This window comes from Macrotis lagotis, chromosome X (genome assembly GCF_037893015.1).
Source record: "Macrotis lagotis isolate mMagLag1 chromosome X, bilby.v1.9.chrom.fasta, whole genome shotgun sequence".
NCBI classification, from domain to species: Eukaryota; Metazoa; Chordata; class Mammalia; order Peramelemorphia; family Peramelidae; genus Macrotis; species Macrotis lagotis.
The window spans coordinates 369,764,617-369,787,885 of record NC_133666.1 but is presented as its reverse complement, the minus strand read 5'-3'; the positions used below and the strand labels follow the sequence as shown (position 1 = coordinate 369,787,885).

The following is a 23,269-nucleotide window of genomic DNA, read 5'->3' as shown; positions in this document are numbered from 1 at the left end:
TGGAGATTCTTGTTTATTCCCCATTACTTTGAACCCTTACTGTAACATAAGAAATGATCAATAAATAATTGTCTACTGATTTACAGATAACAAACTCACTAGAAACAAGGTACTTCACTTTATTTTTGCCAATTGCTGAATATTTATTATTTATTGTATCTAAATAAATGCATGTCTCTAGTAAAATATTCTTCACCAGAAGAGTAATTAAGAAACTGAATCTTGTTTCTAGTTTCTCTAATGTGACACCATAAGTCAGCTGCTTTAACTCTCTTGATCTCAATGTCTTTATTTAAAAATGAGAAAGTTGTAATACATTGTTTCAAAGGCATTATCCATTTCTAAAATTCTGCAATTATGAATTGAGTATAGGAAACCTTTTTTCCACTACTGTCATGAATTTTTATACTATAAAATCATCTCTACTAAAACATATTGCATCTGCTATGTGCAAGACACTATGCACGATGATGAGTTTAGCAGGCAGTAGGGAAGAGAACACAAAATAAAACAAAGTCCCTATATTCATGCCAAATAACAACATTTTTCTCCTTTTAGGTTAATCTTTTTAATAATTACTTCTGGAAATAGATCAATAAGCAGCCACCTTAGTTTCTACCTTAAGAGTTTTTTTTTTTTTAATTCAGTTTTCTAAAACCAAAAAGAAAAGGTAGACAATGCAAATTTTCTATATGTTATCTGACACATTATTGAAAATAAATGGAACTATGCAGGAACAAATTGAATTAATTCCAATATTTCAAGTGAACTCTACTTGTTTTACTTGATTGCAGTAATTTTGCTGCTCAGATGAATGGTAATAACCTGAAACCTCTCATAGTTGATTAATTCAAATCACTTGGGCTGACTGATTTATTAGTTCCTGCTCAGATCCTTAGTCACTAACCAAATTTTCAGTGCCATAACCATACCATATGTTGAAAGACAAAATGATCAATTAGACCATAGTAATACAATTGCATACACATTTATTTCAAATTTCTTACCAGCAAGCAAAGAAGGATTTCTAAATTCAAGCATACAAAGGGCCTTTAAACTATACATTTTTTCCCAAAAAGAAGACCTATAAAATGTTCTTTTATATTTGAGTGTTGAAAATTTAAAATCTATTGTAGGCTTGTATAAAATGTTGTATATTCCAGAGTACTTCATATAAAAAATGGGACAACATGAAGGCTGAGCCAATAAACATGAATGGAAATTAACTAGTTTTGTGTTAAGGAAATACATCTTTAAAAGTTTGGTGATGGGAGCCAAGCTGCAGTGGCAGAACCAAGATGACAGAATGAGGGCAGGATTTCCCAGAAGCTGTCTTCCAAAATAGTCAAAAAAACTTTAAAATAATGACTAAATTTTAGAGAGACAGTACCCACAGAAAGTCTCAGTGAAACAATTCTCCAGTCCAATGTAACTGGAAAACTCATGGGAAGGTTCTGTTCCACTGGGGTCAAAAGGTGCAGCAGTGCAGTCACAGTCACACAGTCCAAGAGAAAACAAACTCCAGTCTTCTAGGAACAACCAGAGGGGCATCTGGGTTCCAGGGTTGCCAGCTCATAGCAGCAGAAGTAGTTTATAGATTTCCCAACTCAGAGATCACCAAACACAACTTGGAAGATCTATGGAGCACAGAACTTCAATGGAGCCCTAGACCAGGAAACAAAAGCAAGTTATTGGATTAAGCCAGCATCAGCTTCCATGGTGCTCAGTCCCCAGAAGATAAGGGGGTTAGGGGAGACTGTCAGTGTCACTTCACTATTCCTGGGACAGGACTCTGTTGGTTTGATCATATACAGACAGGGCCCAGCTATTGCCACAGAAGTACAGGTATCTGTCTTACAACTCCAGGATAGAGGGGGGAGCTTGTGCAGACCAGAGCACAGGGCAGATCAGTCAGAGTCTCTCCTAAGACAATGAAGGAAATGAGATCCTTGCAGGACAACTCCCCAATAACAATCATAAATTTGGGAAGCACCTCAAAACCAGGGCATAGTATGGGGAAATGAGTTAAAAGAAAAAAAAGGAACCTGATCATAATTAATTTAGTCCCATGGAGGATCATAGTACACACTCAGAAGATGAAAAAGTACAAGCTTTTGTATCCAAGTCCTCCAAGAAAACTAGGAATTAGGCTCAGGTTATGAAAGAGCTCAAAAAAGACTTTGAAAATCAAGTAAGGGAAGATAAAAAATGGGAAACAATGAAACCAAGACAGCTGCTTGGTCAAAATACAGAAAATGCCAAAGAAAACAACATGTTAAAAACCAAATTAGGTCAAATGGAAAAAGCAGTCCAAAAATTTAATGAGAAGGATCATTAGAAAGCAGAATTAACCAGATGGAAAAGAAGATAATAATGCACTCTGAAAAAGAAAACTCCTTCAAATACAAAATGGAGCTAAGGGAAGTTGATGGCTTAGGAATCAAGAAACAATAAAATATACCAAAGGAATGAAAAACTAGAAGAACACATGACATATACATATACATATACATATACATATACATATATATGTATATATATATATATATATATATATATATATATATATATATATATATATATATATATATATATATGTATCATTGAGAAAAGCAACTGACAAACAGATCCAGAAGTGAAAAATTAAAAATTATTTGGCTATGTAAAAGTCCTGGTCAGAGAAAGAACCTTGACTTCCTTTTTAAAATAATTTCTACAGCAATATTCCTCTGATGTCCTTGAAAAAGAAGGTAAAATATAAATTGAGGCAATCCACCAATCTCCTCCTGAAAGATATACAAAAATAAGAATGCCTAGGAATATTATAGCCAACTTCCAGAACTCCCAATTAAAGAGAAAATATTAAAAGCAGCCAGAAAGAAGCAAATTAAATATTGTGATAATGCAGTCAGGATTACACAGGACCTAGCAGCATCTACATTAAGGACTCAGAGGGTTTGGAATAGAAAAATTCTGGAAGGCAAATCTGCTTGGAGTGCACGTAAGAATCAGCCACCCAGCAAAATTGAACATCCTCTTTCAGGGGATAAGATGGACATTCAATGAAATATGGGATTTTCAAACTTTCCTCTTGAAACAATCAGAGCTGAACAGAAAGTTTGATGTGCAAATACAGGATCCAGGTGAAGCATAGAAAGCATTGATGAGAAGGATAAATTATGAAGAATTTAATGATATTGAATTATGTGTATTCCCGGATGGGAAGATAATACTTATAAATCATATGAAGCATCTCAGTTAATAGAGCAGTTAGGCAGAGTATATTTATACAAGGCACAGAAGAAAGTTGAACCTGAAAGTATAATATAATATATTATAAAGAGGGACTCAATGGGTGATAGGGAAAGGAGAGGTAGAATTCGCTAGGATATTTCACACAAAAAAAGTCAAGCAAGATCTTTTGAAATAGAGTGGAAGGGGAGAAAGAGGAAGGGTAATGAATGAGCTTTAAGTCTTATTATAAATATCTTAGAGATCTGACATAGAAATCTATCTTACCCTGGAGGAAAAAGGAGAGGAAGGGGATGTGAGGAAGGCGGGTAGAAGGAGGGGGGGGGTTAGGTGCTAGAGGAGAGTGTAGATCTTGGGAAAGGATAAACAGATGCAGTACATATTTTTTCTGGTTTTTTTTTTTTGAAATTGTTGGAATGGGGAGGGCTGCCCAAGATTGTACTGCTAGGTGTTTGTTGGGTCTGGGGTGGGATTGGGACTCCTGCTCCTACAGCCTTTGCTCTGTCCACTATGCAAATCAGCTACTCCATAGCACAATTTTGAGGAGGGACAAAGTGAAAGGAGAGGGAAAATAGAAGAAATGGGAGTGGGGAGAAATGAATAGAGGGAAATACAATCAGCAATAGCAACTGTGGGGAAAAAATATGGAAGCAACTTCACTGATGGACTTATGGTAAAAATGTGATCCACCCCAGAGACAGAGCTGATTGTGTCTGAACAAAGATGGAAGTACTTGTTTTTCTCTTTCTTTCACTTTAATTTTCGTAAAGTTGTTTTATTTTTATGGAAGAAGGGAGATTATGTTTGGAACAACACTTTAAGTAATGTGCACATAATTTTTTTAAATGTAATAATTTAAAAAAAAACTCAATTGATTTTTAAACTCCTTCCTGATTTCTTCAAGTAAGTCTTTCTAGGCTGGAGACCATTTCATATGCTGCTCAGAAATGCTACATATCTCTGGTTTAGAATCTCTTTCATCTAAGTATTTCTCAATGGACTGCCTTTTCAATGACCTTTCCTCATTTTCCTAGGATCTTGTGTTGGGGGGAGGGCTGACTCTCAGAGGTTTACTTTTGAAAACCCTAGAGGTTTTATTCACTTGTTTTAGTAATTCTAAGTGGGCCAGCCAGGAGAAGGTGCTGTTTGCTTTCTCTGGAGTGTTTGAAGCCCTCTCCCTAATCTTGGAGGGAGTGAGGAGAGGCAGCAGGTTCTGAATTGACCTTGAAGGATAGGATGGGCCCTGGGGAGGGAGTTAATCTCCCTATAAACTGAGTGAACTTTGTTGCCCACACCTGAGCCTGAGGGGATGGGATGGGGGGCATTTACCAATTGTTCTGGTCATTTTCAAGGCCTCTTCTGCAACTTTGTATTGGAACTCACCCTCCTGACAACTGGGAGCTTCTCTCCCACCAGTCAAAGATTCCATGGCAAAAGTTGGTCTTCAGACTACCACTCATCAAATTGACTGCATCAAATTGCTGGTCCGCTGGCTTAACCAGTTTAACTACTGCTGGCTCTCTGCTCTCTGTTCCTGGTTTACCCTTGACCCTGTGAGACAGACATTGTTGGTAGGTGTTCTTTTCCTAGCTTCTTTTTCTAGTTTTTGTTCAAAAATCAATTGGAAAATTTGGGAAAAGCAACCCAAAACACACCCACCCTGCAGCAAGATTGTAGGCAGAACTGTAAGTATTTTCATTAATATATATGTAAGGTACAAAATTTCCTTCCACCCTCCCACCCTCCCTCCCCTCAGCAACAAACAGTCAGGTTAGAATTGTATTTTGATACATATTTTGATAATCATATTTACAGATTAACAATTTCATTATGAGGAATTATGATTAAAGGAAGGAGATACATAAGAGGTAATTTTTATGAAATATTAATCAAATTCTAATGGGTGGGTTTTTTATCAGTTTGTTTTGTTTTCTTTTTTTTCCTTTGGATGAGTACATTATATTCCATAGCTAGTTTAATAGTTATTCCAGCTCAATAGACTGCTGAGAAGAGCTACTTTCATCAAAGCCATTCATCACAAAATATTGTTGCTGATGTGTACAAATGTTCTCTTGGCTCTATTCCCTTTGCTCACCATCAAATCTCATAAGTAATTGTATGCCTCTCTAGAGTCCTACCACTTAGTATTTCTTATAGAACAATAATATTACAAAGTATTAATGTACTATAACTTATTTAGCCATTCCCCAAGTGATGGTAATCCCCTTAATCTCCACTTCTTTGCAACTACAAAAAAAAGCTGCAATGAATAGAAGGACTTTTTTCTTTTTTATTTTAATAATTTCTTCTGTATGTAGACCTAGAATTGGAATTGCATGGTCAAAGCAAATGAGCAGTTTTATTGCTCTTTGGAAATAATAACTAATTACACTCCAGAAAAGTTGGATCCCTTCAAAACCACATTAGCAATGCATCAATGTTCCAGTCCTCCTACAATCTCTCCAACATTGATAATTTATTCTTTATCTCATTTTGGCCAATCTGATAGAAATGAGATAATTACTCACTGTTGTTTTAATTTGAATTTCTTTAATCTATAATTATTTGGAACATTTTTCAATATGATTATATATGGCATTAATTTTTTCATTTGAAAACTGTCTTTGACCATTTATTGAATAAAGAATGATATGATTTTATAAATTTGATATTTATATTTTAGAAATGAGACCTTTATCAGAATTTCTAGTTGTGAAGATGGTTTCCCAATTTTCTCTTTTCCTTCTAATTTTGACAGCATTGATTTTACTGGCACAGAATCTTTTTAATTTAATACAGTTCAATTTTTTTCATTTTGCAGTTTATATTTGCTCTAATTCTAGTTTGGCCATAAATTTATACCCTTTCCATAGATGTGATAGATAGAGTATTGCCTGATCTACTAATTTATCTATGGTATCACTCTTTGCATCTAAATCCTGTGACCATTTTGACTTTTTTTTGGTATAGGATGTGAGATGTGCAACTATGCCTGGTTTTTGCCAATCTATTTTCCAGTCCTCCAAATTTTTGCCAAAACATGAGTTCCTATCCCAGAAGTTTATGTCTTTGGGTTTGTCAAATAGTAGAATGCTCTAGTCATTTACTGGAACATCTTTAGAACTTATCCTAATCCACTGATCAATTACTCTTTTTCTTAAACAATACCAGACAGTTTTGATGATTGATGCTTAGATCTGGTAGAGTTAGGTCACCTTCCTTTAGATTTTTTCCCCTCAGTTCCCTTGCTATTCTTGCCCTTTTTTTGCTCCAGATGAATTTTTACTCCTTTTTTTCTAGTTCAATAAAAATGACTTGAATGGTTAGGGATTGAATATGTAATTTAATTTCATCAGAATTGTAATTTTCATTATATTAATAGCTTGCCCGAACCATAAGCAATTGACATTTTCCCAATATTTAGATCTGATTTTATTTGTGTGAGAAGTACTTCATAATTTTATTCATTCAACTTCTGGGTTTGTCTTGGGAGGTTTATTGCCCAGGTCTTTAATATTGTCTAGTTATTTTAAGTGAAACTTCTCTTTCTAACTTTAGTCCTTGTACACTGTAGTTTATAAATAGAAATGCTGATGATTTCTGCAGATTTATTTCATATCCTGCGACTTTGCTGAATTTGTTAATTGTTTCAAAGTGTTTTTAGATGATTTTCTTGGATTCTCTAGGTTTACTTTCATATCATCTGCAAAGAGTGAATATTATGCTTCCTCATTGACAATTCTGATTCTGGCAAGTTGTTTTTCTTCTCATATAGCATTTCTAATACTATATTGAATAGTAATGGTGATAATGGACATCCTTGTTTCACTCCTGATTTTGTTGGAAATGCTCAAAGTTTATTCCCATTACATTTAATAATTGGTTTTCAATAGATTATTATTTTAAAAAAACTCCAGTACTTGCTTCGGCAGCACATATACCAAAATTGGAACGATACAGAGAAGATGAGCATGGCCCCTGCACAAGGATGACATGCAAATTCGTGAAGCATTCCATTTTCTTTTCTAATAATATAATAATATGTATTAACAACAAGTCCTAGAGTTCTAAACTTCCTATTCATCTGTCTTCCAGTACTTAATGATATAGTTTATGTGATTATGAGTGGCAGAAAAGTAGAATGGGCTATCTTTTTTAATTTGGTTTTACATATTTTAGCAACAGAGCATACTAATAAGCACAGTCATAAATTATTAAATATCTGTAGAAAATGGAAAATAATGTATCCTTTTTTTGCTAAATATCAGTTTTAAAATAAACTTTTCCTCTCCTAAAACAATAAAGAAAACTCCATTAATTCATAAAATTTGTAGTGTTTTTAATAGGAATAGATATATTTCATCAAAGGATTTTTCCATCATCTATTGTGAGAATCATATAATTTCTGTTGGTTTTCCTATTGAATTTTTTTATTATGTTGAGTGTTTTCCTAATGTTGAACCATCCCTGCCTAGCTGATATATATACTATCTGATCATGGTGTATAATCCTAGTAATAATTTGCACTTGTCTGAATGCTATGATATTATTTAAGATTATTGCATCAATATTCATTAGGGATTCTTTATCTGTTTTGATTCTTCCTGATTTAGGTATCAGCACAATGTAGCTATCATAAAAGGGGTTTGGCAGAACTCATTCCTCTCCTATTTCTTTACAGAATTTATATAGAATAGGAAGTAATTTTTTGTTAAATGTATGGTAGAATTCACCTGTGAACCCATCTGTACCTAGAGACTTTTCCTTAGGGAGGTTATTGAAAATCTCTTCAATTTATTTTTTTCTGAAATGTTGTTGTTTAAGTCATTTTTATCCTTTTCCGTTAATCTGGGGAGTTTCTATTTTTGTAAATAGTCATTCATTTCACTCAGGTTATGTAATTTATTGGCATACATGTCATCAAAGTAACTCTGAATTATCTCTTTAATTTCCTCTTCATTGGTGGTTACTTCATGCTTATTCATATTCATAATTTGGTCATCTTTTTTCCTTTTAATCAGGTTAGCCAAAAGATTTTCTCTTTTATTGGCTTTTTCATAAATTCTACTCAGTTTTATTTCTGAGATCAAGGGATTTCTTTCTTTCTATTTTATTAATCTCTTCCTTGATTTTTCAGAATTTTTAATTTGGAATTTAATTAGGATATTTAATTTATTCTTTCCTCTAAATTATTTTAGTTGCAATTTATTTATCTTCTCTTTCTCTATTTTATTCATATAGGCATTTAGAGAGATATAAATTTTCCACTCTTTGGGTAGTGTCCTGCACCCCAACTGGTTCAGTGAGAAGCTTTATAGAGAAAGGATAGAGAGGCATGCATTGCAAGAGATCAATCCATTTATTTTCCAGAGAGTCAGAATATTTAAAGATAAAAACCACAAAGCACACGTAGGCAAAAATGCAAGCTTCTGAATGTTGTAACTTTTGATCTCGGTCACACACCTCTGTCCACTATTTTCCCACATCCTGGGTACAGGATTTCATTTATCTACCTCAGTACTGTTCTCTGCACCTGTGTAATTGTGTGCAATATATTCAGGCATGTTTTCTTCCCACATTTTGTCCTTATCTAGGCTTGCATAAATTTGTAGGATTTAATGAGAAATGCAATGGAACAATCCTTGAGCACATATCACACAAAAGCAGGTGCCAACTAAAATATAGCCTGGATCACAAATTCACACTCTACTCCATTTCTCTACATCCCTCAAAACTGCTTTGGTTACATCCCATAAATTTTGGTATGCTGTCTCAGTATTATTTTCTTGGATATGATTATTGATTATTTCTCATTTGCTGTTTCATTCACCCATTATTTAAGATGAAGTTATTTAATTTCCAATTAATTCTTGCTTCATTTTTGATGGTCCTTTATTATATGTAATTTTTATTGCATCATGGTCTTTCAGCATTGGATTATAAGATTTTTGTGTTGCAGTACATGGTCAGTTTGGTGCAGTTGCCATGCACTGCCGATAAAAAGGCATATTCTTTTCTCTACACATTGAATTTTCTCCAGAAGTCTATCGTATTTAAGGGTTTTTTTTAAGATTTCATTCACCTTCTTAAGTTCTCTCTTGTTTATTTTGTTGTTAGTTTTATCTTGCTCTGACAGAGAGAGTTTGAGGTATCCCATTATTAAAGTTCTGCTGTATATGTCTCCTTGTAATTCACCCTGCTTTTCCTCTAGGAATATGAATGCTCTTCGTATAGGTGCATGCACCTTTAGTAATGATAGAACTTCATTAGCAAAGGTACTATCCATTTTAATGAGATTAATCATTGCTTTTACTTTATTTGAGAATAAGATTACTAATCCAGGTTTTTTAACTTCAATTGAGGCACAATATGTTTTGTCCCAATCTTTTACCTTCAACCTGTGAGTTTCTCTCTGCTTCAAATGTATTCCTTGTAAACAATATATTGTGAGATTCTGGTTTTTAATTCATTTTGCTATCTGCTTCCATTTTTTGGAACAGTCATCCTATTCACATTTATGGATAAGATTATTAATCATTTATTTCCTTCCATGTATCTCTCTTCATTTATATTTTCCTTTCCTTTTATCTCTCCTCACCAAAATTTTACTACCTTTCCCTTTTGACCTTTGCTTAAAAAATTAACTTTCAGTTTATTTTATCTTATACCTTCATCTTTCCTTTTATCAGTGTTTTTTTCCTTATTTTTCCTTTTCTAGTCACCTCCCCCCCTAACCCCTTCCTGTAGATTTGGTTAGATTTTTAAACCCAAGTGATAATGTATATTATTTCCTCTCTGGTCAAAATTTATTGAATTGAATTTACTTAGCATTCACATTCTCTTTCTCTCTCTCTAAATTTATATAACTTTGTGCCTCATCCCTTGTTATTAATGCTATTAACCAGATATTATCGATAGAGTTTGATCATTTGATTCCTTGATAAACTCATATTGTTGTCAAGGTATCATCACAGATTGTTTGCTTGATTGCTTGATAAACAACATTGACTAAAATTGCATCAAATTATAATCATATTTATTTCTTACCTTGCCCCTTTTCAAGTATCTTTCAAGTACACACAGTCCTTCTTATGAACCAAAGTATAAGTCAAAGCCATATCATTTCTTGAACTATTTGTGCCCCTCTCCCCAGGCCTATTTTCTTTCACACATTACCCTTCATCCTCCTCCCCTACCCAAGATCAGGGTATTTAACTCCTTGTTAAGTGATGCAAGGCCTATTCTCTATATACTTTACCCACCCCTCACCCAAGGTACTTAACCCCTTGTTAGGCAAAGCAGGGGTTGTCAAACCTTATTTTAATAAGCTGCAAGAATCTTAAAGTTCTCTAAGTAATGGGAGGCTCTGAAAGCATCTCACTTTTCAAATTATTTTAAGTTATGGGAGCCACTGACTCAGGATCTCCTTTTTTCAAGATACCCTAATTAGTTAAGGTGCTAAGCATTATAGGATAAAGTAGGTCAAAGGCTAATGAGATAATTAAGTTTAAAGTTAACACCACTGCTTTTTTGCAAGGACTTTTTTGTCTCAAATAAAATGATATCATCTTGGAACTCTTCAAGGGAGAAAGGAAATAAAGTTTTACCAATATCCTTTAGGTTCATTCCCTTCAATTAAATTCTACCCTTTAATTAGCCTAAGAGAAGTAAAGTTCTAAAGAATTTTAAGTGTTATATTTTAACCCTTAATGTTGTATAGAATTTGATGGTCTTGACCAATATTTGTTTTGTTTTGTTTCTTCCTTCCGCTTTCCATTATACCTTTTTTAAATGAAACTCTTGAGTAATGTATTTGAATTCTATGTTCATTTCTGTATTTTTTGAGAGATAATTTTGGAAGTCCTCTATTATGTTGAAAATTTATCTTTTTCCCTGAGAGTATATGCTGAATTCTTCAGTTTGCTACATTCCTGGGTGTAACCCCAGACCCTTTACTCTACTTAAGATGCTATTCTAGTTCTTCTGATCCTCCAGTGTTGAGGTTGATAGATCCTGTGTGAGTCTGATTGTGTTTACTTTGTATTTGAATTCTTTATTTACTGCTTGCAATATTCTCTCCTTTATTTGAGGGTTCTAGAATTTGGTTATGATATCCCATGGAGCTTTTATCCTGGGATCTCTTTTGGGAGGGGTTCTGTGTGTTCTTAAAATTGTTATATATTTTTCTTGTTCTGGGAGATTGGCATGATGTTTTCCAGGATTTTCTTTTGGTCTAGTTATTCTGGTAGTCTGATTTATAGATTGTCTCTCCTGGATCTATTTTCCAGATTATTCATTTTCTGTAAAAGATACTTTACATTTGCTCCAATTTTTTTAAGGTTTTTATTATCTTTGATGAAATCCTGTAGTCTTTTAGATTCATTGTTTCTATTTATTCAATTTTAACTTTTATGGTTTTATTTTCTTCAAATAGCTTCTGATTTCCTTTTTCCAGTTGGTTATTTGTATTTTTAATGGTGTTGATGTCTTTGTTAAATTTTTAATAATTTTACTTTTTTATTAATTTGTTGATTTAATTTTCAATTTTAAAATTGCCCCTAATCTCACTTCCCTCCCCCCCACCCCCACAGAAAGCAGTCTGTTAATCTTTATATTGTTTCCATGCTATACATTGAAATAAGATGACTGTGTTGAGAGACATATCATATCCTTAAGAAAAAAAATTAAATATAAGAAATGACAAAATTACACAATAAGATAACAGTTTATTTTTAATTAAAAGTAATAGTCTTTGGTCTTTCTCCAAATTCCAAAATACTTTCTCTTGAAACAGATGATATACTCCATTGCAGATACCCCCAAATTTTCCCTGATTATTGCACTGATGGAATGAGAAAGTCCATTAAGATATGAATTACAGTGTTCTTCTGGTTTGACTCAACTCACTCAAGATCAGTTCATGCAAATCCTTCTAGGCTTCTCTGAATTCCCATCCCTCCTGCTTGCTAAGAGAACAAAAGTGTCCCATACCATACATATACCAGTTTATTCAACCATTCACCAATTTATGACCATTCACTCAGTTTCAAATTCTTTGCTACCACAAATAGAGCTGCTATGAATATTTTTGTGTAGGTGATGTTTTTACCCTTTTTCATGATCTCTTCAGGATATAGACCAAGTAGTGCTATTGCTAGACCAAATACTTTTGTTGCACATTGGGCTTAATTCCAAATTTATCTTCAGATAGGTTGGATGAGTTCATAGTTCCACTACCAAAGTATTAGTGTCTCAGTTATCTCACATTCTTTCCAATACTTATCATTGTTCTTTTAGGTCATATTGGTGAGGCTGAGAGATGTGAGTGAGGTGGTATCTCAGAGATGCTTTAATTTGCATGTTTCTAATAAGATGATTTAGAGCAATTTTTCATATGACTATGGAGAGCTTGATTTCCTCATTTGTAAATTGTCTCCTCATGTCCACTGGCCATTTGTTAAATGGGAAATGGCTTGTTTTTTTACTAATTTGAAAATGAGTCCTTTGTCAGAAATACTAGTTGTAAAAAATTTTTTCCCAATTTACTACATTTCTTTTGATCTTAAAGTGATACAAAAGCTTTTTAAGTTTAATTATCAAAATTATCCTGATTGTATCTAATGATGTTTTCCATCTCTTCCTAAGTAATAAACTGCTTCCCATTCAATAAATTTGACAGGTAAACTACTCCATGACCTTCTAGTTTATTTATAATGTTGCTTTTTATGCCTAAATCCTGTATCTATTTTGATCTTATCTTGATATAGGGTGTGAGGTGTTAGACTAATCCAAGTTTCTTCCATGCAAAATTCCAATTCCCCCACCAGTTTTTATCTAAGAGAGAGTTTTTATCCAAGAGAGAGTTTTTATCCCAATAGCTGCACTCTTTGGGTTTATCAAACAGCAGATTACTATAATGACTTCCTCCTATTGCACTTAGTCTATTCCACTGATCCACCACTCTATTTCTTAGTCCATAGCAGACAGTTTTGATGACTGATGCTTTATGATATAATTTTAGATCTGGTAAGGCTTTCTTTTGCACTTTTTTCCGTCATACCCATGGATATTCTTGACTTTTTATTTCTCCAAGTGAATTTATTTATAATTTTCTAACATTATTTTTTTTTTGAAATTTTGATTGGTAGGACATTGAATAAGTAGTTTAGTTTGGGTAGAATTGTCAGTTTCATTATAATAGCCTGACCTATCCATGAGCAGTTGATGCTTGCCCAGTTATTTAAATCTGATTTTATTTGTATGAGAAGTGTTTCATAATTTTTTTTCAAAAACTTTTTGAGTCTTCCTTGGCAGGTAGACACCCAGGTATTTTATATTGTCTGCGGTTACTTTGAATGGGATTTCTCTTTCTAGCTCTTTCTGCTGTATCTTGCTAGTCATATATAGAAATGCTGAAGATTTATGAACATTCATTTAAATCTTGCGACTTTACTAAAATTGCTAATTATTTCTAGTTTTTATATGATTTTTTTTGGATTCTCTAGGTATACCATCATGTGATCTGTAAAGAGTGAGAGTTTTGTCTCTTGCATCCCAATTCTAATTCCTTCAATTTCTTTTTCTTCTCTTATTGCTGAAGTTAAACTTTCTAATAAGATACTGAATAGTAGTGGTTATAATAGGCATCATTGTTTCACCCCTGAGCTTATGAGGAATGTCTCTTGACTATCCCCTTTATTATTATGCTTATTGATGGTTTCATATAGATACTTCTTATTATTATAAGAAACAATCCACTTATTCCTATGTTCTCTATTGTTTTTAGTAGGAATGGGTGCTGTGTTTTGTCAAAAGCTTTTTCTGCAGCTATTGATATAATCATATGATTTTTGATAGGTTTCTTATTGATATAATTAATTATACTTGTAGTTTTCCTAATATTGAACCAAACCTGCATTTCTGTGATAAATCCTACTTTGTCATAGTGTATTTTCCTAGAGAAAACTTGCTATAATCATTTTGCTAAGATTTTATTTAAGATACTAGCATCTTTATTCAACAGAGAAATAGATTTGTAATTTTCTTACTCTTTTTTGACTCTTCCTGGTTTAGGTATCACCACCATATTGGTGACATAGAAAGAATTAGGCAGAGTTCCATCTTCACTTATTTTTTCCAAAGATGTTTTATAGAATTGGAACCAATTGTTCCTTAAAATGTTTGACAGAAATTCTTTGTGAATCCTTCTGGCTCTGGAGATTTTTTTCTTAGGCAGTTCAATAATGGCTTGTTGAATATTTTTTTTTTTTCTGAGATAGGTATATTTAGGTATTTAATTTCCTCTTCATTTAATCTGCGCAACTCATATTTTTCTAAATATTCATCCATTTCACTAGATTATCAAATTTATTGGTTTGCAGTTAGGCAAAATAATGCTGAATTATTGATTTAATATCTTTCTTTTTGGTGGTGAGTTCACACTTTTCATTTATGATACAATGTGGTTTTCTTCTTTCTTTTTTTAAATAAAAATTAACCAGATGTTTATTAATTTCATTGTGTTATTACATAAAAACCAACTCTTGGTTTTATTTATTCATTCATTAGTATTTGTACTTTTGATTTCATTAATTTCTTCTTTAATTTTTAGAATTTTTTATTTGGTGTTTCATTGTGGGCTTTTAATTTGTTGTTAAAATTTTTTAGTTCTATGTTTAGTTCGCTGATTTTGTCCTTCTCTAATTTATTCATATTAGCATTTAAAGATATAATATATCCCCTGGTAACTGCCTTGGCTGTATCCCATAAGTTTTGGTATGTTGTTTTGTTATTGTCATTATCTAGGTTGAAATCATTAATTTTTTCTATAATTTGTTGTATGACCCATTCATTCTTTAAGATGAGGTTAGTAGTTTACAACTAGTTTTATTTCTATCTCTCCCTGGTCCATTATTGCATGTGATTTTTTATTGCATTATGATCTGAGAAGGATTTATTCACTATTCCTGCCTTTCTGCATTTGATTATTGGGTTTTTTGTTGTTGTTGTTGTTGTTTTTGTTAAGAAACCAATGTTTATTTTCCATCCGCAGTTTTCCAACACTATTAGAGCATCTGGGTAAAACTTAGGACCACACTGTGGTAGTTCCTACCCATTCAGTGGCCTGAGCAGTAGGAGCTGCAGACCAGTCCTCAGTAGCTGGCTGAGCACTGCAATCTTCAGTAGGGAACTGCTGAATGGGCAGAGATGGCACCTGGATGCCCTCAGACCAATCTGCCACCTCTGGCTGAGCAGCAGTGAATTCTGGGGCAGGTGCAGTCCATTCACCCTGAAATTCCTCCTTTGTCACTGCCTTCTCAGCTGCGGCCTGCTCTTCCTTTTCAATCTCCTCTGGATCTCTGTAGAAGTAAAGATCAGGCATGACTTCCCATGGGTGCTCACGGGAGATTGTACCACGCATCCGCAGCACTTCTCGGGCCAGCATCCACCACATCAGACCCACTGAGTGAGCTCCCTTGTTGTTACATTGAATGGAAATGTCCACATAGCGAAGTGGGGAGTCTGTGTTGCACAGTGCAAAGGTTGGAAGGTTAAAATATGATGCTTCAGTCAAAGGCTGATGATTTGCACGAGGATCAGTGACCACCAAGAGGCGAGGCTCCCTGAAAGCTGCCTGGATCTGGTTAGTGAAGGTGCCCGGGGTGAAGCGTCCAGCAATAGGTGTGGCACCAGTGGCAGCAGCAAATTTCAGAACAGCTCTCTGGCCAGTGTTCCTGGATGAGATGACACTAACATCAGCTGGATTTTCAATGGCAACAATGGCACGAGCTGCCAGCAGAAGTTTTTCCCAAGTTCTCTTCAAATTAATGATATAGATGCCGTCACTCTTCCTTTTGTAGATATACTGTTCCATCTGGAAGTCGAAATTGGTGTCACCCAAATGGGTGCCCGCAGCAAGGAATTTGAGGACATCATTCTCCTTCATCTGCAAGACATCCAGGGCTCCGGACATTGTGAAAGTTTCCCTTCAAAGTTACGACGGAAACCGTGAACAACGCCGTATGGACCCCTCTTCTGGGCAGGGCGGAAAGCGATTATTAGGTTTCTAAGCCCCAGTACATGATCAAGTTTTGTGTCAGTGCCATGTATTGCAGAAAAAAAGTATATTCCTTTCTATGCCCATTCAGTTTACTCCATATGTTTATGATATCCAGGTTTTCTAAAAATTTATTTTCCTCCTTAACTTCCTTCTTGTTTATTTTTTGATTTGATTTAACAAACTTTGAGATCATGAGGTTGAGGTCTCCCACCAGTACAGTTTTGCTGTTTATATAGCTCTTTCAACTTGTCCTCTAAAAATTTAGATGTTATTCCATTGGGTGCATACATATTTATATTTAGTATTAAAATTTCTTTATTGTCTATGGTAACTTTTAGGAGGATATAGTTTCCTTCCTTATCTCTTTTAACACTATTTATTTTTGCAGCTGCTTTGTCTGAGATAAGGATTGCTACCCCTGTTTTTTTCACTTTAGTTGAAGCAAAATTTATTTTCCTCCAGCCTTTTACCTTTACTCTATATGTATCTTTCTGTTTCAAATGAGTCTTTTAAGCTGTATATTGTATGACTCTGGTTTTTAATCCATTATGCTATTTGCTTACTTCATTCAAAGTTTTAATTAACAACTTTATTGCCCTCCATGCTATCTTCCCTCTTTGTATTTTTCCTCTTTTTTACTTTATCCATATTCCCCAGTGTTTTGCTCCTGAGTACCACAAACTTTAGTGTTTCTGCCCTTATATCCAACACCCTCCCCTTTTGTTCCCCTTTTTCTTTTCCCCTTCTTCCTTCCCTTCCTTCAGTTAGTTCTTGTCTTCCTTCCCCCTCCTTCCCCCTTTTAATACTTGAGAGATAAGTTTCTTTTGTTAAGATTTTATTTATTTTGAATTTTGTAATTTTTACCCTAGTCTTAATCCCTCCCCCCACCCCCCCACAGAAGACAATTTGCCAATCTTTACATTGTTTCTATGATATACATTGATGCAAACTGAATGTCATGAGAGAGAAATCATATCCTTATGGAAAAAAAACATAAAGCATAAGAAATAGCAAGATCAGACAATAAGATATCAGTTTTTTTTTCTAAATTACAGTTAATAGTCCTTGGTCTTTGTTCAAACTCTACACTTATTTCTCTGCATACAGATGGTATTCTCCATTGCAGACAGTCCCAAATTGTCCCTGATTGTTGCACTGATGGAAAGAGCTAGTCCATCAAGGTTGATCATTGCCCCCATGCTGCTGTTAGGATTTACAGTGTCATTGTGGTTCTGCTCATCTCGCTCAACATCATTCCATTCAAATTCCTCCAGGCTTCCCTGACTTCTCATCCCTCCTGGTTTCTAATAGAACAAAAGTGTTCCTTGACATACATATACCACAGTTTGCTAAGCCATTCCCAACTGAAGGAAATTTACTGGATTTCTAACTCTTTGCCACCATAAACAGGGTTGCTATGAATATTTTTGTACAAGTGATGTTTTTACCCTTTTTCATCAGAGAGACAAGTTTTTTTTAACTTAACTGAATGTGTTAACTTTAAGCCAAATCTGATGAGAGAAATAGTCAGGTGGTTCTCACATCCTCCATTCTTCACCTCTATTGCAAAAAAGTCTTTTGTTTCCCTTTATGCAAAGTGATTTACCCCATTAAATCTCCTTCATCCTTACATTTTTCACAGTCTCCCTTTTTAAGTAGATATTGTTTTTAAATCATTTTATAAAAGTCACAGACAATTCATGAGTGTGCACTCTTTCTGACTAGCTATATTTGCTCTAACAGAGTTAAAATTCTTGAGAGTTATGTGAGTCTTTCTCCATGGAGAGCATATATAGCCAATTTCATCTCATTGGATAGCAGTTTTTTCTTTATCCTTTTTTGTGTTCATGTGTCTCTTGAATCTCCTGTTCAAAATCCAAATTTTCTATTTATTTCTTTTCATCAGGAAAATTTGGAAGTCTCCTACTTCACTAAAAGTCCATCTTTTCCCCCTGGAAAAAAGGCTCAGTTTTGTCAGTGAGTGAAATATTGGCTGCATTTTAAGCCCCCTTGCTCTTTGGAGAATTGCATTTCAGTCCCTTCAATCCGTTAATGTTAATGTAGCCAAGCCCTCTGTAACCCTTACAGTCTTTCCTTCATATCTAAATTGTTCCTTTCTGGCTGCTTGTAGGAATTTATCTTTTATCTGATAGTTCTGGAATTTGGCCACAATATTCCTTGGTGTTTTCCTTTTGGATACCTTTCTGGAGGGGATCAATGTAATCAATAACTATTTTTCCCTCTGGTTTCATGATGTCAGGGAAATTTTCGATCACTAAATCCTTTAATATTCAGTCCTGATTTTTTCTTTCTTTAATATTTTCAGAAAGCCCAAAGATTCTTAAGTTGCCTCTTCTGGTTCTATTCTTGAGGTCAGTGGTTTTTCTTGTATTTTTCCAATGTTTTGATTTTGTTTAACAGATTCTTGTTGTCTTATGAAGTCATTAGTTTTCACAGACTCCATTCATTTTTTAGAGAAGAATTTTCTTCATTTGCCTTTGTAACTCCTTTTCCAATTCTATTTTTGAAGGAGTTTTCCATTTGTCCAACTAAGCTTTTAAGAGAATTATATTCTTTTGGCATTTAACCAGTTAGAATTTTGAGAGAATTATTTTCTTTTTGCATTTATCTAATAATATTTTCCAAGGATTTGTTTTCTTGCTGCAAAGTGTTAATTTTCTCTTGAGTTTCTTTTCACAAATTTTCCCATTGATTTATACACTCCTTCCTGATTTCCTCAAGGAAGTCTTTCTGAGTTGGAGCCCAAATTATATTTTCCTCAGAAGTTCTGGATCTCTATGAGTTAAGGTCTTTACCTTCTAAGTAGCTATGTATGGGGACCCCCCCCCTTTTCGCTGGCATTTCTTCATTTTCATAAGATCTTTTTTGGGAGAAAGTCTATTTCACAGAAGTTTGGTGTTAAGATCTCTAGAGGCTTTGTTGACTAGGTTTAGTAACTCCAATTGGGCCAGCCAGTGGTGAGAGCTAGAGGCTTTGCCCCCTTGACTCAGTAGCTTCAAGTGGGCCAGTCAGTAGAGGGTTCTGGTTGCTTTTCTCTGGAGTGTCTGTGACCGTGATTTGAGGTGCTTTCCTAAGGCCTGCAGTGGGTAGGTGTGCTGCGTCTACTTTTATACTTGAACAATGTGGGTTGGACCCTGGGGTGAAAATTATTCTCCCTATTCAATTGAGGGAGCTCTGTTGCCAAGCCTGAGTATGGGGTGTGGGTAGGTGGGCTGTTACTGTATTTTGTCTGGGAAGAGGATTACACTGAAATGAAAGTATGAAGTTGGGGTCCAGACCAGGATAAACCAGCAGGTCAATGTTCAGCTGTACTTCACAACTCTGCGTGACAGAAATTGCCCTCCAGCCATACTGGAACTCCGCCCACCTCCACTCCCATGGTCAAAGTATCTGCAGCCTTGGAGGTCTAGTCCCACAATCAAAGCCTCTGAAGTTGATTTAAGGTTAGTCCGAGGCTGATTTAAGGTTAGTCTGACGCTTACCCCACCCCCACTGGCTCTCTACTCTCTTAACCTGGCTCACCCAGGATCTTAGAGAAAGACCGTGCGGAAGATGATCTTCTCCTAGTTTGTTTTCTGGGTTTTATTGATTGAATTTCTCTTAAGAGGTTTGTTTCATATTATAACTGAGGGAAGAACAGGAGACCTTATCACAGTGTCTGTCTTCTCTCAGTCATCTTGGTTGGAAGTATTATTTTTCATAATGTTTTGCATGATTCTCATTTCTTTTTTCTTCCTTCTTCTTTGGCTTTTAAAGCTTTTTGTAACCTCTTCAATGAGCTTTTGTATTTGAGTCGAATTTAAAGACTATTCTGATATTTCATCTGTGAGTGATTTTTCACTGCTTTCTTTTTCAGACATGGCATTACTATCATCTTTATCTGTAAAGTATTTTTCTATAGTGATCACTCTTTTAGCACTTTTGTTCCTTTTTATTGTTTTAGTTCTGCTGCTGGAGTATAAGGAGTATAGATACACACTTTTTAAAAATTTTTGCTGGGTTTGGGATTTGATCGCTGGCTTGTTATTGGCCAAGATATTACCTTTGCTGTACAGGTTTTGCCTTTCCAGTGGTTTTTTTCTCCCATTTATGTCTAGATTCTGACTTAACAGAGTATAGTTGCCAACTTAGTCCTCTCCTTTACCTGGTTTTCCCAGGGTTCAAACATTTTTGGGGCTGGGGTTCTCCTTGCAGGCTTTCTATCTAACTTGTGGCACCTCTGCTATTGTTAAGCTGCTGGGATCTGGATTGCACAGTAGTTAAGAGCCTTCTGCTGACTTTCCCACTCTCTTGCCTTCTATACTTTATTTCTCTTTTTCCACCAAAGAGAATGAACTTCACTGAAGATATTCCCCTATATCTATAGATGAAAACTTCTTTTGAATCTTCTCTTTTTTTCTTGGTGGGATCTGTAGTGTGAATGTGAAAGTAGAAGCTTCATTTTTCTTTGGTAGGGAAAAGCTCCAGTAGTCCATTAGCTTCATGCCACCATCTTGGTTTCACCCCAGAAGACTTGATTAATAAAAATAAAATGACAAAGGCAATCAGTGATTTTGAAATAGAATTATATTTTTAAATCAAGTCCATAAAAACTAAGTTAAAAATCCCTGATCTAATTTTCAATATTCTATTTTCAATATTCTATTATGTTTCTATTATTTTTTCTCCTATCAAGAATGACATGGTAGGGGATGGTTAGGTGATGTAGTGGATAATGCCCTGGAGTTCAGGGCATTTCTTAATTGGGTTTCAATTACTTTATTTTGTTATTTTCCAAGGGAAAATTGGGTAAGAGAAAATAAATGATTGACAATTCATAATAACCTTATTATTTTAAAAATAGCTAAGTGATAGTGAGGAGTAGAACTAGCGTTAAGATTAGAAAATTGAAATTATTGCAATTTAAGGTAATGACCTGAAAGTAAAAAGGAATTATTAAAGATTCTAGCAAATATGAATACAAGTTAAGGAAAAGAAAGACATAGAGGGAAGATGAAATGAATGGAGTTTCTGCTGTGAGAATATAAGCAAGATTTTAGATGGATGCTGATGCAATGGTTTGCTTATATTTAGAATATATTCAAAGATATAACCAGTAATTTTTCTTTCTTAATAATGAATTTTTAAATGATTCTTATTAGATACTCTCCCCTTTCCAATATCTTTAATCTGTCGGGCAGATGACAAAAGAGCAGAAGGCATAATTGCAAAAATCCATATTATTCTAGTCTTTGAATTGAAAGAAAAACATGCCATGAACTGTGTGCAACATGAGAAGATTCACCAAGCACTTTTCTTTTTTTTTACCAAAACATGGTGAAAAGGAAATTCAACTGTTTTTAACTTAAATCCATGGAATCCCTGGTCTTTGGGGAGAATTGGGTTCCCTTATGCCAGTGATTGAAAACTACCCACAAGAATTAAAATGAAATTGTACTGGAAATAAAAGGCATTGTAGGCCCAATTTAATGGAAGAGGTAATAGGTATGGGAGTGGGGTCAAAATCTCTTTGTAAAGTCATGGAAGCCCACAGAAACTGCTTCAGGGAAAGACATTCATAGTGAAATAGAGGTCATTCCAAAATAAGAGGATGTCCTTATGAAAATTTCTGTCTGAGGACTGCAATAATTCATGATCATGGTAGACTATTCATGCTCTCTCCTGGCTCTACCATGTCAATTTTTTTAGGATTTTGCAAGGGTTAAGTGGCTTGCCCAAGGCCACACAGCTAGGTAATTATTAAGTGTCTGAGACTGGATTTGAACCCAGGTACTCCTGATTCCAGGGCCGGTGCTTTATCCACTATGCCACCTAGCTGCCCCTAATTTATCCAATCTTAATTCATATATATATATATATATATATATATATATATATGGATTCTTCTGAAACTAGTTCTAAAATATATTCCTGTTGTACAATCGTGTTCAATTTCATATGATAATTTATTTGGCCATTCCCCAATTGATTATTGCCTTCTAATTTTCATTAAACAAAAAGAAACTCACTTATATTTTTGTGTCAATCTTCTCCTCTTTTGATCTTGTTGGAGTGTTGTCCTAGAATTTAGGAAGTTTGAGAGAATATTTCCAAATTCTATCACAATTGAACCAATAATCTTTTTTTTTCCTGGATTTATTGTTTGCTCATTTGTTAAATGTCCTATCTTGATTCACCTAACTAGTAAAGAGCTTAGGGTAAATTTGAAATCAGATCTTTCTGATTCCAGAGATCTTAATGTACAACTGTACCATGTAGCTTCTATTCAATAATCTATTTTCATATCCCTTGATTCCTTGTCCTATTAATGCTCAGATCTTCTCAAAGAAGTTATTAATTCATTTTTAACATCTATTTCCATTGATCCTGCTCAGATTCTGCAAAGGTGTTAGATGAAAAAAATCACACTGATATAGTACCACACAAATTAAATTCGCAACTAATTTCCAACAAATTTCCCACTTTAAAAGCCAAATTAATCCTAACAATTTCTATATTCCAATATGAATTTTTACTAACCTTTTTCTTTTTCTTAGGTCTCTGCCACCACACTTTACTTTCACACTCTGAACTAAAGAGTCTATCTCATCCTATATTATGTTCTCTTTTCTATTTCTCTGTGCTTCAAAACTCTTTTTCATTTAATTTTAATTTTTGCATACATTTACAACATAGAAGAAAGCTTCATCTACATCCATTTTATACATTAGTTCTTTATTGTTATTTTTTCATGATTATTCATTTCATTCAACTAGTCTTTTGAATTTACTGCTTGACATGCCTAGAATATATTCCCACTTATACTTCTAATAATTCTTTAATTCCCTTCAAAATTAGCTGAAGCATTACTTTAAAAAAAAACTTAACCTTAATCATGAAATATTTACTAAGAGTAGGTGAAGTGAAATCTGTTTATATTTAAATAAAATTAACCAT

The 23,269-nt window shown here is 34.3% G+C and overlaps 1 non-coding gene and 1 pseudogene across 1 annotated transcript; one reads left to right on the top strand and one right to left on the bottom strand.

The window, feature by feature from the left end:
* Positions 1-7,168: 7,168 nt before the first annotated feature.
* Positions 7,169-7,275, top strand: LOC141503587 (U6 spliceosomal RNA). The gene has a single exon (XR_012472933.1). It is a non-coding gene; the product is annotated as a U6 spliceosomal RNA (small nuclear RNA).
* Positions 7,276-15,291: 8,016 nt separating this feature from the next.
* Positions 15,292-16,285, bottom strand: LOC141501049 (small ribosomal subunit protein uS2 pseudogene; annotated as a pseudogene).
* Between the last annotated feature and the right edge of the window lie 6,984 nt (positions 16,286-23,269).